We start from the raw sequence: 13,884 nt of genomic DNA on the forward strand, positions 1-13,884 counted from the left end.
AATAGAATGTGAATCCTTCCAACTCTCTTATTTAAATATTTTCACTTTCTTTTGTATTTATCCTGTGCTTCCAACTATGTTTTTATTGATAACGTGTTATGTGGATATGTGTATGTGCATGTGATAAACAAAGGGGAGTAATCTGTGTACAGAAACAATAAGAAAGTAGAGGGGTACCTGAGTAGCTCAGTCAGTTAAACTTCTGCCTTTGGCTCAGGTCATGATCCCAGAATGTTGGGACCGAGCGAGCCCTAGGTGGAGCTGCCTCTGCCTGACACTCCTCTGCCTGCCGCTTCCCTCTCTGCGTGTGTTTTTTCTCTCTGTTAAGTAAATAAATAAAATCTTAAAAACAAAAAACCAAAAAACAAAACGGTAAGAAAGTGGAATGGAAGGGGTGTTAGAAGTATACCAAGAAATGTCTTTTGCTATAAAGTTTAAGGCTAAAGAAAATTTTGGGGGGCTCTGATCATTGAATCTCAGGAAGATAATTCATTATGATTAGTTTATTCTCTCCTTAGACAAGTCCTAAATATGGCGTGAAGCTTGGTCATGTCTATGGAACAAATAATATAGTCCTTTCTATTCTGCTTTCTGCTTAAGGGATATTACAACAGCAAGGTAAAAAGATGTTTACATTTAAGTCAATATGGTTGCTTACTCTGACTAAGGCATTTTGTTAAGTATTCAAGATAATTACATGGGTTTAAAACCTAGCCAGCCCACTCATTAGCTGTGTTATATTGGTCAAGTTATTTAAATTCCATATGCCATGGTTTCCTCATCTGTATAAAGTGATATTAGCAGTTAGTTAATAGGGAGATATCCCTTAATAGGGAGCAATTTAGCACAGTGCCTAAAACAGTAAGTATACAAAGCTGATTTATTTAAAAATGTCTATAATGATCATAATAGTGTTTATATAAAGAAGGTGTAGTACAATAGATAATAATTTAAATGAGAATTTGTAAATAATTGTATAATGTTGATATTTCCAGAAATGGATTTACATAAAAGTAGCAATCATATTTAGGTTTCTTGTTGTTTTTGTAAGCAAACAAGGAAATAACTTTATTTTCCTTTCTTCTTAATGGACTGATGTACCATACATTTTCTTATGTTGTTTTGTGTCATCATGTTATTTTCATTACCAATATAAAAGAGAAAGACTTTCATTGGTGGTCTGAAAGGATAATACTAGGTTTAAGCTGAAAATATTCTAAAGCCTGTTGGGCAACATTGCAACTGACATTTAAAGCGTATTTTTGCAGGTAAAAACAGATGGACAACTGATTCTTTTGCATGTTTTCAAGTAATAAATGTAATTTAAGGGTATAAAAACTCCTTCCAGTCTCTGAAATTCTACTAGCGGTAACTGTGCAAACACTAATACAATCGGAGATCACTCTTGAACCTGCTATGCTGGTAGAATATGGGAATACATGCAGAACTCTATAATCAAACTTGTTTTATCTTTAACCATAATAGAGATTAGTATCTTGAGTTACCTTGATCTTCTTTCATGTCACTAAAAACTTGAAAAGATTTGTGGATAGGGATATTATTGAAATTGAGCCTTAATTGGAACTTAATCTCCATAATTATGCATAATTGCCTGTGTTTATTACTCCTACGATGAGGACACATTTTTCTTTAGCTCCCAGGAAGCATGTGTTAAAGCATCACAACAGCATTAGATAATGTGATTGTATACACTTCACTGATTTTATTTGGTTATACAATATTATTATTCAAAGAGAGACACAAAGAACTTAAAGCACGATGGCCTCTGATTTTCCTAGTAACTGTACTGAAATCAAAGATATAATTTCAAAAATATCATCCTTTAAATATATTTAGAATGGACAGAATTAATTTAGACTAAAACTGTGTAATATATTGAATACTTCTATAAGTCTCCGTTCTGAAATGTTCTATAATATAGGTGTTTCAGGAATAAGGAATCAGGTATTCATTACATTTTTACTAGATCAACTTAAGATATTAATTTCAGGGAAATATCTGGAGTATAAGCAGAATGAATGATTAATTTCAAAAATGCTCACAATTTATGATTGACAATGCTGTATCATCACTGAGATACCAATTTAAAATGATCAATAAGTGCTTATATCCTTTTTTCTGTTTATGATAGACCATGCTTTCAGTTATGATTCCACATCTTGTTATCGGTAGATATGATGTACTACTACATCCTAAGAGAACACATACATCCTAGAAGCTGTCAGAACTAAGGATAAATCTATCAAACTAAGTAGTTTAGGTAAAAATTTAAATGAGAGAATGTGAAGAACAATCCTCAACAGTCCATGGATAGGCAACTCAAAAATCATTAAAGCTTCAATTAGTAAAGAAAACATTGTATGTCTTTTTTTGGTGTTTTATCAAATAGTGGGACAAAGCAGATTTACTTTCTATCCCAGTTCTCAAAACATACAATGTGTCTAAATCTGAAATAGAAATTTCCAAATTATCATTTCTTATAAATCTCAAATGAATTTGGTAACACTTTTTAAAAAAAATTTTATATATTTATTTAACAGCGAGAGATAGAGAGCGAGAGCAGGAACATAAGCAAGGAGAGTGGGACTGGGCGAGCAGGCCTCCTGCTGAGTAGGAGCCCAATGTGGGGCTCTAGCCCAGAACTCTGGGATCATGACCCTAGCCAAAGGCAGAAGCTTAACAACTGAGCCACCCAGGTGTCCCATGGCAACACTTTTTGAATGCTAAATATTACTTACTTGGTTTTTTCTTTTACTAGGTACATTTTATTAAGAAAAATCCTAGTTTTGTAAATATGTACTTTGGCTAGTCCTGATATATTGGACTTTTGTGTGTGTGTGTGTGTAAATGCAACAGACCCCCCTCCCATTTTTTTTTTTTTTTTTTTTATTAAACTGTAGTCTCTGAAATCATCCATTTAGGCCCAGCCTCAATGAATAGAATTTCCTCAGGATCTTTTTAAACAATACCAAAATACTGATGCCATACATTTTCTTAGAAGAGTCTTTTTTAAAAAAGATTTTATTTACTTATTTGCCAGACAGAGAGAGTACAAGCAAGGGGAGTGGCAGGCAGAGGGAGAAGCAGGCTCCACACTAAGGGACACTAAGGAGTCCCTCCCTGATAAGGGACTTCAACTCATGACCTAAGCCAAAGGCAGACACTTAACGAACTAAGATACACAGGCGTCCCTTCTTAATAAGGTTCTGATTTGATAATTTCTGATGTGGGAATTACTTTTCAGGTCATTGTAATAGGTGCCAGGGTTATGAATTAAGCCAGTAGACTAAGAGCTTATTGTGAGCAGGGGCTTTTTTGTTTATCCAGGTGGGCACCAAAACATAGACCACAGGCTATAACAACAAATTTATTTTATTGTATATAAAGACTTTTTATGTTCTGAGAAAAAAAAAAAAGTGTTGGCAATGAGCTTTTTGAAGAAGCTAACCAATCTGTGATGAGTTTCATCTTTGGCACTATTTGGACTTTCAGTTGTGAAAAACTACATACAGAGAAGTCACTTTGATGTCTGATGATATTAGAAACAGCTAGAACTTGAAGTGTGTGGAATATTTTGATTTTTTTCATAGACATTATAGATTATTCACTCTTATCAGCCCCCCAATTTTGGAAAGAATCATAAGTGGTCTTTGAAATAAAAATATTAATAATTAAAATGTATAGTATGCTACATAATCAACTAATCACTGTTCAAATAGTCTATTTAAATTCTTGCCTGAATCCTAAAAAATAGGCAATTTTACTAAAAAAAAAACAAAACAAACAAACAAACAAACAAAAAAATACCTAAAGTCTAGATACGTGCTGTTATTTTCCTAAGCTTACATAATGACAAGTGATAGAACTAAATTCAAAACAGGATTAGTGGGAACGCTAATTGCCTAGTGTACTTGCTAATAAATTTATAAAACCTCCTCTGATAAAAAAGTTAGTCCTGTTTTTCTGCAAGTCTCTGTAAACTGTGGTATATTTGGAAACATAGAAGAAATTTGGTGTAGAGGAACAGGTGTTGTCAGTTTACAACCCCTAAAGGCCTGTCTTTTTCTGGGTCCTGGGAAACACCCTCTTGAAAAGTAATCATTAAGGAAGGTGATGCCCTTATCTCCCAGGATTTGTAGGAGGGCAAAAGCCTAACTTTGGCAGGTGACTTGCTCCAGTTTTAAAAGTAACTCCTGTCACAGAGATATGACAAAGCTTACTTTTTCTTAGTGCAAAGCCAACTGGCAAACAGAAATGTCCTACAACCTCCCCACACAGCTCTTAAAAATTTTTCTACCCTTTGTTTCAAAGTAAAAACCTTGAATAAAATTTATTTTGTCTATTTAAATTTGTCCAGCGCAATTTTTCCCTTAACATTGTTTTCATTTCAGCTAACTTAAATATATATATGTATATACATGTACATATATGTACATACATACACACACACAAACACATATACTGTTTGCCTTGAATAAGAATAATAGAAACAACAAAAATTTTTCTGTAGTGCCTATTTCTTCTGGTGGCCTTTTATTACTTTGTCTGTATTCCAGCAAAATCACATAAGACATTGCCTGAATTGTGACTAATAATGATTACCAAAATAAAAATGTGTTTTAACAATTGAGTTTTGATTCATGAAATCAAATTTATTTTCATCACACTAGACTAGGAATTAGGAGCCTAAGATTATGTTTTGGCCTTGAAAATACTTTTTGTTTGTTTGTTTTGAGAGAGAGAGGGAGGAAGAACGAGAGGGAGAATGAGAGGGAGAAGCAGATGCCCTGCTGAACAAAGATGAACAAAGATGAGGGACTTGATCCCAGGACCCTGAGATCATGACCTGAGCAGACGCTGAACCAACTGAGCCTCCAGGGCTCCCCTTGACAATACTTGTTAAATGTCAGTACATCTCATTACCTTAATAAGTTGGGATATCTGTAGAAATTTTACACTTATTTTAGAGGTGGAGTCTAGAAGTGATTTCATTTATCAAATGTGTGTGATTATATGGCTTAAAGAAAGAATTAGGTGCAACAAGTACAGATTAAAAAAAAACAATCTACTAAAACATGAGGATATCACATTCAGTCGTTTCTACTTTCTTCTATTAGATCTTCCTTCCTAATAAAATTGAGGCCAGAAATTTGCTTTTATAACAATAGCATTGTGTTGCTTCTCTCCCATAAGATTTCTGAAGCTAGATACCTCAAAATACATGTAAGAAACTAAAAAACATTGTCCGTTATTTTGGTCATGCTTGCATCAGTGTCCTCGTATTTTTATACAACTTGGTTAAACTGTTATAAACAAATAGGATGTTCTTTTCTTCCCATAAGTGTAAAATTTTAAAAGTATTACAGCTTTTGTCTTTATCCGAGTCTAAGTTCTCTCCTTTCTATGGTACGTGTTGTCAAATTTCAAGTATTTGGTAGGAAGAGGACTACTAACAGCTGCTACCTACTTCCTCTCAGATTGAACTACAGAAGGGAAAGGACAAATGCTTCTCTCTGTGATCTCCATTTTGATCTTGTTGCACGTCATAGGTTCTGAACACTTGTGATCAACACTCTACGACACTGAATGGGTAGATTTAAGGGATATCCCTACATCTAGATCTAGGTATGATTACCAACTTTGACTTGAAGGATAGTTGCCAAGAGAAAATGTAAGCATATTTACTCAAAATAGGATCAATTTTCTGAATAATCAGTTAAGTAAAGAGAGGCTCATCCACATTATACAAAGGTTAAAAAATGAGTCCAATAGTTGAGTAAAAAAGTAAGTTGTAGATGAGAGCGGCATTATACTATCATACACACTTGAAAAATACCAAGTGTCAATAGAGCATGATTATAGTGCAATGAGGATAGTGATTACATCTATGAAGGTGGCATGAATTTTGGGTGATGGTCAAAAAGACATCAAGTTTACTTTTATTTTAAAAATCAGTTCATTGAAATTCATTTAACATTTTAATATATCCCATTAAAATAGCAACCAAAAGTATAAAATTATTTTAAATGAACCAAACTATATATCAAGAAAGCAATGACATTTTTGCCAAAATATAAAAAGAAAACACTAATCAATAAATATGTGACATACTTGTGTTTTGAATGAGTCAATATATTAGAGTTGACATTTCTTTCTAAATTAGCCTATAAACTCCATCATCTTCTGTTGAATTTCCAATATTTTTATTTATTTATTTATTTTTTTTTTTCCAATTTATTTATTTTCAGAAAAACAGTATTCATTATTTTTTTCACCACACCCAGTGCTCCATGCAAGCTGTGCCCTCTATAATACCCACCACCTGGTACCCCAACCTCCCACCCCCCCGCCACTTCAAACCCCTCAGACTGTTTTTCAGAGTCCATAGTCTCTCATGGTTCATCTCCCCTTCCAATTTACCCAAAAGCACATACCCTCCCCAATGTCCATAACCTTCCCCCCTTCTCCCAACCCCCCTCCCCCCAGCAACCCACAGTTTGTTTCGTGAGATTAAGAGTCACTTATGGTTTGTCTCCCTCCCTATCCCATCTTGTTTCATGGATTCTTCTCCTACCCACTTAAGCCCCCATGTTGCATCACCACTCCCTCATATCAGGGAGATCATATGATAGTTGTCTTTCTCCGCTTGACTTATTTCGCTAAGCATGATACGCTCTAGTTCCATCCATGTTGTCGCAAATGGCAAGATTTCGTTTCTTTTGATGGCTGCATAGTATTCCATTGTGTATATATACCACATCTTCTTGATCCATTCATCTGTTGATGGACATCTAGGTTCTTTCCATAGTTTGGCTATTGTGGACATTGCTGCTATAAACATTCGGGTGCACGTGCCCCTTTGGATCACTACGTTTGTATCTTTAGGGTAAATTCCCAGTAGTGCAATTGCTGGGTCATAGGGCAGTTCTATTTTCAACATTTTGAGGAATCTCCATGCTGTTTTCCAGAGCGGTTGCACCAGCTTGCATTCCCACCAACAGTGTAGGAGGGTTCCCCTTTCTCCGCATCCTCGCCAGCATCTGTCATTTCCTGACTTGTTGATTTTAGCCATTCTGACTGGTGTGAGGTGATATCTCATTGTGGTTTTGATTTGTATTTCCCTGATGCCGAGTGATATGGAGCAGTTTTTCATGTGTCTGTTGGCCATCTGGATGTCTTCTTGGCAGAAACGTCTGTTCATGTCCTCTGCCCATTTCTTGATTGGATTATTTGTTCTTTGGGTGTTGAGTTTGTTAAGTTCTTTATAGATTTTGGACACTAGTCCTTTATCTGATATGTCGTTTGCAAATATCTTCTCCCATTCTGTCAGTTGTCTTTTGGTTCAACATCCGCAAATCAGTCAATGTGATACAACACATCAATAAAAGAAAGAACAAGAACCATATGATACTCTCAATAGATGCTGAAAAAGCATTTGACAAAGTACAGCATCCCTTCCTGATCAAAACCCTTCAAAGTGTAGGGATAGAGGGCACATACCTCAATATCATCAAAGCCATCTATGAAAAACCCACTGCAAATATCATTCTCAATGGAGAAAAACTGAAAGCTTTTCCACTAAGGTCAGGAACACGGCAGGGATGTCCATTATCACCACTGCTATTCAACATAGTACTAGAAGTCCTAGCCTCAGCAATCAGACAACAAAAGGAAATTAAAGGCATCCAAATCGGCAAAGAAGAAGTCAAATTATCACTCTTCGCAGATGATATGATACTCTATGTGGAAAACCCAAAAGACTCCACTCCAAAACTGCTAGAACTTATACAGGAATTCAGTAAAGTGTCAGGATATAAGATCAATGCACAGAAATCAGTTGCACTTCTCTACACCAACAACAAGACAGAAGAAAGAGAAATTAAGGAGTCAATCCCATTTACAATTGCACCCCAAACCATAAGATACCTAGGAATAAACCTAACCAAAGAGGCTAAGAATCTATACTCAGAAAACTATAAAGTACTCATGAAAGAAATTGAGGAAGACACAAAGAAATGGAAAAATGTTCCATGCTCCTGGATTGGAAGAATAAATATTGTGAAAATGTCTATGCTACCTAAAGCAATCTACACATTTAATGCAATTCCTATCAAAGTACCATCCATCTTTTTCAAAGAAATGGAACAAATAATTTTAAAATTTATATGGAACCAGAAAAGACCTCGAATAGCCAAAGGGATATTGAAAAACAAAGCCAAAGTTGGTGGCATCACAATTCCGGACTTCAAGCTCTATTACAAAGCTATCATCATCAAGACAGCATGGTACTGGCACAAAAACAGACACATAGACCAATGGAACAGAATAGAGAGCCCAGAAATAGACCCTCAACTCTATGGTCAACTAATCTTCGACAAAGCAGGAAAGAATGTCCAATGGAAAAAAGACAGCCTCTTCAATAAATGGTGTTGGGAAAATTGGACAGCCACGTGCAGAAAAATGAAATTGGACCATTTCCTTACACCACACACAAAAATAGATTCAAAATGGATTAAGGACCTCAATGTGAGAAAGGAATCCATCAAAATCCTTGAGGAGAACACAGGCAGCAACCTCTTCGACCTCAGCCGCAGCAACATCTTCCTAGGAACATCGCCAAAGGCAAGGGAAGCAAGGGCAAAAATGAACTTTTGGGATTTCATCAAAATCAAAAGCTTTTGCACAGCAAAGAATTTCCAATATTTTTATAAGTTATTTTAAAATTTTATCTAGAAGATAACTGTTAATAAACTAATCTAATTTCAGTAATGGAAGGAAAGAGGAAGAAAGAAAGCAGAAGAAGGAGATAATTGGGAATTTTGAATGACTTGACTATCTAGGCATCAAGATTCCTAGCTTAAAGTAATTAAAATTGTACATAAATAACATCAATAAACAGATCAATGGAATAAAATAAATAATGCAGAAATAGACCAATTTATACATGGAATTTTAGTTATGATAAAAGAGATCTTTAAATCGTTGGTAGAATGATGGATAGTTCAAATAAATGTGTTAAAGGAATTGAAAATATTTTAAAATATAAACATAATCTTAATCTGTACACAAATATCCAACTAATAAAAATAATATAACTATGAGAAGATAAGGACTCTGAGGAATAGATTGTGTGACTCATAAGTAGTAAATGGGGGAAAGCTGACACCAAAGTCTGACCTCAGACTGTACATAAAACAATAATATTTGAAAATACATTAAATTTTTTTTAATTTTCTAAGTTTCTGTCAGGGAAATGTAAATCCATAAATTAAGACCAAAATGTTTGAATGTGTTAAAATTCAGCAAATTTATACAGCAAAATAAATACCATAAAAATGATAAGATAATGTTAGAAAGGAAGAAAACACTTACAATATGAATGAGAGAAAATGGTTAATATCCACTATATGTTTTAAAAAATATTTCAAAATAGAATAAAACACACAAAAAATTGAAATATTTCCTCCAAAATATTCCATATTGGAACTTTAATTAACTTATTTGTCCAGAAAATACCTTTTGAGGTTTTGTCATGAGGGATATATAGTCTATTGATCTGTTACCAAAAAACACAATAGTGAATGCATTTGGCTTAAGTAGAAATGAGCAGATCTTAGGGATTTATTGTACATTTTTTTGGAGACTTTTTTATTGGGACAGAGAGTGCAACTTGAGGGGAGTAGAAAGAGAAGCACAGACTTCGTGCTGAGTGCAGAGTGAGATGTGGGGCTCAATCTCATGGTTCTGAGATCATGACCTGAGCTGAAGCCAAGAGTCAGATGCTTAGCTAACTAAGCCTCCCAGGCACCCCCTTTATTGAACATTTTCTAAATGACCTCTTAAAAATGGTAGACACCATAAGGAAATGTTTTTAACAGGAATATATAGTTTTGTATAAAAAACAAAATCAACTGGGTAAATTTTATTTTTTTTATGACTTTATTTCTTTATTTAACAGAGAGATAGCAGAAGTAGGCAGAGTAGCAGGCAGAGGGAGATGGAGAAGCAGGCTCTCTGCTGAGCAGCGAGCGCAACGCAGGACTTGATCCTAGGATGCTGGGATCATGACCTGAGTGAAGGCAATCACTTAACTGACTGAGCCACCCAGGTGCCCCTGGGTAAATTTTAAAGATCTCATTGGCTTTATTTAATAATTCATGGATCAATCTAGCAGGTAGAAGAGAGCTCTGAGGAGTTATACAAAATGAAACACTTTTATAGGCAGAAGGAAGTTTTAGCAGGCAAAAAAGTGGGTTGGTTATTGCAAGGTTATTTTCCTTTAGGGGGATGGCAGGGACTTTCAGGTAGATTACCTAACTGATGATGATGATCAGGTGACTCCTGATTGACTAGTATAAGATTCCATTTTGGGGAGAGCCCAAACTGTAATTAAGTCTTAATTTTCCTGGGTTTGGCATAAGTGACTCCATTTTGAGTCTGTTGTCTTGTTTTTAACAGGTGACCTATTCTAAATTATTACAATTTTTCTCATTTAATTCATGCATCATTTACATTCAGAATCATTATCCCTTCTTATTGTTTCTTATTATCCCTTCTTATTGATCAAGAATAATGATAACATAGAAAATATAGAGTTCTTTTCTTCAACCAGACTCTTCCCTTATACTTCATGTTATTCTAGGCACAGTCATCCTCCAAACTCAGAAAAATGAGGACAATTAGAAAACAAAAACAAAATCCTTTGAAGAAAATCTAATACCCCCTACCAAGTTAAAGAATTGTTCAGTTAACTTTAAATTTAATGGGGTGCTGAATTGTAGTGGAAAGAAAATGGATCTCAGGGTTATTAGACATGCTTCAGAATGTTTGTCCTTGACATTATTACATAGAATAACAATGCAGAAATCTAAAGTACATTTATGATCAGCAAATAAAAATTGTTGCCAGAGATTGAAATGCCCTGAGGAGGACTGTTTGACCTTCTCTTATAACTGAAGCATATCAGTAAACAGAAATGATAAATTAAGATAAACAATATCGTCAATGAAAGTAAGGTATGTGAATTTAGATGTACCTCTTTCCAAAGAAGTCCATGAAATTAAATATTAAGATATAATACAATTAAATACTATTATTGTAAAAAAATAGTTACCATTTCAGTAGGCTTGTAAAAATTACTTGGCCTTTTATGTCCTAGTGACATAGTTAGACAGCAGGCTTTTTTCTATTTTATAACAACATGTCTCCTGACATTTTGCATTAATCCAGCATAGACACCATGATCTGGATATTATTCCCACTGAGGAGTATTGTTTTCAGATGTTTTGGGGATTGGTGTTATAAAACGTTCATAGTTATTACAACTATCTGAACAATATTAAAAAAAAAGGATTCTATGAAACTGAATCACTGAACATTGTGTTTTAGCAATTCAGGATTGTCCCCCATATTATTTACTTTGCAGACAGGGCTGCATTTCCCTGAATTAAAAGAATGCTCTTTATGTCTGCTTTATATTGGGCATTAAGTTAGTTAATATAATCAGATTATTACATTTTAATAAAGTTAACTCCATAAGATGCTAAGGAAGGTAAATGAAGAAAAATAGTTTCTTTAAAAAGGTTGGCTAAGTTACTTGGATTGCATCCTGAAAGAGAAAACAAGGGCGAGAAGATTAGTAGAAAAACTGGTAAAATGTGAATTAAGTCTGGAACTTAGTTAATAGTAATACACCAGTATGTATTTCTTAATGCTTTAAATGTACCACCACGGTATGCAAGATGTTAAGAATTAGGAGAAACTAGGTGTTAGGTGTATAGGAACTCTCTGTACCATCTTTGCAATCTCTCTGTAAGTCTAAAATTATTTAATTTTTTTTAATTATATTGAAAAGTTGAGGAGAGAAATTTTCTTTTTTTTTTCCTTTTTTTAAAATTTATTTTCAGTGTAACAGTATTCATTGTTTTTGCACCACACCCAGTGCTCTATGCAATTTGTGCCCTCTCCAATACCCACCACCTGGTTCCCCCAACCTCCCATCCCCTGCCCCTTCAAAACCCTCAGATTGTTTTTCAAAGTCCATAGTCTCTCATGGAGAAGGGAGTTGAGGAAAATTGGAAGCATTTTTATTTTAAAATTAAGGGTTAAATAACACTCAACATATGGATAATATATATATATATATATATATATATATATATATATATATAGTATTGCCATTTGTTGTTGTTGTTGTTGTTTTTCACCATGGTAAGTGTACTCTTTAATCTCCATTCTCTGTTTCCCCCAACCCCCACCCACTTTCCCTCTGGTAACCATCAGTTTGTTCTCTATACTTGAGTCTGTTTCTTGGTTTGTCTCTCTCTCTCTTTTTTTTTTTCTTTGCTCATTTGTTTGTTTCTTAAATTCCACAAATGAATGAAAGCAGGTGATATTTGTCTTTCTCTGACTCACTTATTCTCCTTAGCATTATACTGTAGCTCTGTCTACAGCAACAGCAAGACTTCATTTCTTTCTTTTCATTCATATACACTCACATATATGCCACATCTTTTTTATTTATTCATCTATCAATGGGCACTTGGGCTATTTGCATAGTTTGCTACTGTAAATAATGCTGCAGTGGACATAGAGATGAATGTGTTCCTTTGAATTTGTATTTTTTTTTAAATTTCTGAGGCAAATAACCAGTAGTGAAATTACCAGATTTTAGGGTAGTTCTATTTTTTTTGGGGGGGGAAACTCCCTACTGTTTTCCACATTGGCTTCATCACTTTGCATTCCCACCAACAGGGCAGGAGGGTTACTTTTTTTCTGTATCTTCATCAACCCATGCTGTTTCTTGTTCTTGATTTTTGCCATATTTAATATATTTTCAAAAAATAATTTATTGGAAAATACATTGTAGATAGTTAAATGAGATCATGAATAAAGGGAGGTCAACCCAATCTTCTTCTCTTTGGTATATAGATGAGAGAGATTCTGGGTAATAGGGGTAAGGCACAGGTCTCAAAAAAGTAAATATATTCTTTTTTTTTAAAGGCTTTATTTATTTATTTGACAGAGAGAGATCACAAGTAGGCAGAGAGGCAGTCAGAGAGATGGGGGAAGCAGTCTCCCTGCTGAGCAGAAAGCCAGATGTAGGGCTCCATCCCAGGACCCTGAGATCATGACCTGAACCTAAGGCAGAGGCTTAACCCCCTGAGCCACCCAGGTGCCCCGTAAATATATTATTTGACAAAGATATTTATTGTGAGCTGGAAGCTCCCTTGATTTTGTCTAAAGTCTCTAAGGGTGAAAACTCAATTGTGATGATATATAAATTTGTCATATATTAGTATTGACATAAATAAGCCATCCGGATAGAGAAAGGGAAATCAAATCATAGAGAAAAGAAAATGTAGACATATGATATATATATACCAAGAACCAGAAACTAAAAACTTTTATGGCTTACATTCTCAACATTTTACTATAGAAAACACCTTCATATATAATTTAAGAAACTATTTTCCCCTGGCATTGTTGCATATATTTTTCTTTGTACTGAAAGAAAAAAAAAAATTAAAACCTTTCCCTTCTTATGTGACTTAACAATAATTTTAAGAACAATTTACTGGCAAAGAACATTCAGCTAATAATTTAGAACTTCCTAAGGAAGCAAAACCATATGAGAATGATAAGAAGGAAGTATAAAAGCAGAAACTCAGGAAGATTGCAAAGCTATGATATTCCCATGATCCAAAGACATGCAAAGAAGATGGATGAAGGATATGGAAGTGGAGATTTCTTATCAATTTCCTCAAACGATTTAATGAATATCAAATTATATCAAATACCACTTTGTTAGCAGTGGAGACTTAAACTCAACTCCTGTGGATGGCTTGATTTTCAGTAATTGAA

The sequence above is a fragment of the Neovison vison genome, chromosome 5 (genome assembly GCF_020171115.1).
Source record: "Neovison vison isolate M4711 chromosome 5, ASM_NN_V1, whole genome shotgun sequence".
NCBI classification, from domain to species: Eukaryota; Metazoa; Chordata; class Mammalia; order Carnivora; family Mustelidae; genus Neogale; species Neogale vison.